The following is a 2320-nucleotide window of genomic DNA, read 5'->3' as shown; positions in this document are numbered from 1 at the left end:
TGATACCTAGGTTGTGAGCCTGGGTGCCTGAAAGGATAGTAATACCCTTGACAATAGGAAGGGAAGTTAGCAAGCAGGGAGATGTGGAGGAAAAAAATAATGAATTCAGTTTTGGACATATTGAGCTTAAAATGTATATGGGCCCTGCCTCCCTGGCTCCTCTCCCCACTTCTTCTGAGGTGGCTCTGGCTCAGCCCAATATGAGCATCATGGACTTCAACGTGAAGAAGCTGGGAGGAGACTCAGACACCTTTCTCAGCCACATGGTGCAATTCATAGGAAAAAAAAAAAAAAAGCTTGGTGAGGCAGAGAAGACTGAGTTGGATGCTCACTTAGAGAACCTTCTTAGCGAAGCTGAATGCACCAAACAATGGACAGAGGTGCCATTTCAGCCAAATCCTGATACTAGAAGAGAAGAGTTTGTTTATGAGAAGTTGGATAGAAAAGCTCCAAGTTATGTAAATGACCAAGAACTCTTGGGGCAATACATAATTGATGCAGGGAATGAGTCTGGCCCAGGAATTGCTTACAGTAATGCCCTCATCAAACGTGGAGAAACACAAAAATAAATCAGAACATCAGACAGAAAACTAATTCAAACATTTGCAACAAACTTTCTTACTCCTTTAAGAGACTTCATAGAAGAAGATTATAAAACAATTGCTAAAGAAATTACTACAAATCAGAGACTTGATTTGGATGCAGCAAAGACCAGACTGAAAAAGGTAAAAATTGCAGAGACTAGAGCATTATCTGAACAGGAATTAAGAATAACTCAGAGTGAATTTGACCATCAAGCAGGGACTACGAGACTCCTTCTGGAAGGAATCAACAGTACCCATGCACACCACCTTCACTGCCTTTATGACTTTGTGGAGGCGTGCCACCAGTGCAAGCTGGACCCGCAGAAACAACTTAGGAGTTTTCCATCTGCTTCCCTATCTAACAACAATCAGACTTACACAACTTGTGTGTCCAGTGCCTCCACTTCCTCATCATCCACAGCTACCACCTCTTTATTGCCTTCAACAAGTAACACAGTTGTTACTTCTGCCCTCAGTGACTTGAAGGAATCCACCAGAAGTAGGAAAACCAGGGTTCTCTGTGATTATGATGCTCCACACAGTAGTGAATTATCACTTCTTGCAGATGAGTTGATTACAGGATCATTGGTATGGATTCAGACTGGCTGATGGGTGAAGGGGGAAATCTAAAGGGCAAAGTACCAATTACTTACTTAGAACTGCTCGACTAAGTTGGGGTGGGGCCTCCACACAGACTACCAGTTATGACACCATATTTATATATGATTAACTATGTAAAGCAGGGTTAAGTGTCTTCCACATTAATGTCTTGAGAGCCTCAGAAACTACCAGCCACCAGAACCAGGCTTTTCTGCCAATAATGTTGCATGGTAAATTTTTCATTATTTCAGATTTGGTGTTAAGAACTTTTTACTTCATGCCAGGGATGTTTGCTTAGAGGATTCTCTGTTGCTACTGAAGTTTTCATTAACAAGCAGGTTTTGAGTAAACTAGATCAAAAGCAGGAGATCTGTTTTCTACTGAATTTTTCACTAATGGCAAGCTTCTTCCTTTATGTAAAATAAGTTTATTGTGAATTGACTAAAAAATGTAAACAGGACATTCAGTTTGGAGATGTCTCACAGGCAGTTGGAGATGCAAGACTTGAGGTCAAGAGAGAGGTTAGGGCTGGACCAATAAATCTGAGAGTCATCTGCATAGAGATAATAATTGAATCCATAGATGCTGATGAGATCACCAAGTAAAATGATATAGAAGAAAAAGATAAGAGGGCCCAGGACAGACTTGGGGAATATCCAGGCATGACTTGGAGGAAGATCTAGGAGCTGTTAGACAAGTAGGAGGAAAACTAGGAAAGCAGTGAATGAAAACATAAAGAGAAGAGAGTATCAAGGAGAAGAGGGTGATTGACAGTGTCGAAGGCTGAAGAGAGGTCAAGAAGGATGAAGATTTTTTTTAAAGGCCATTAGATTTAGAAATTAAGAGATCGGGGCAGCTAGATGGCGCAGTGAGTAGAGCACCGGCCCTGGAGTCAGGAGGACCTGAGTTCAAATCCGGCCTCAGACACTTGACATATGTACTAGCTGTGTGACCTTGGGCAAGTCACTTAAGCCCGATTGCCCTGCCAAAAAGCAAAAAAAAAAAAAAAAGAAAAAAAAAGAAATTAAGAGATCATTGGTAAATTTGAAGAGAACAGTTTTGGTTGAATGATGAAATTGGAAGACAAATTATAGAGAGTTAAGAAAAAAAATGAAAGGAAAGGAAGTAGAGAAACC

General features: G+C 40.8%; 1 pseudogene; it reads left to right on the top strand.

Annotated features, from left to right (window-relative positions):
* The first annotated feature begins 200 nt into the window (after positions 1-200).
* Positions 201-1255, top strand: LOC118844376 (annotated as a pseudogene).
* Positions 1256-2320: the final 1065 nt, after the last annotated feature.

Source organism: Trichosurus vulpecula, chromosome 3 (genome assembly GCF_011100635.1).
Source record: "Trichosurus vulpecula isolate mTriVul1 chromosome 3, mTriVul1.pri, whole genome shotgun sequence".
In the NCBI taxonomy this organism is placed as follows: Eukaryota; Metazoa; Chordata; class Mammalia; order Diprotodontia; family Phalangeridae; genus Trichosurus; species Trichosurus vulpecula.
Note: the sequence above shows the minus strand (reverse complement) of the source record. Positions and strands in the feature narration are given on the sequence as shown.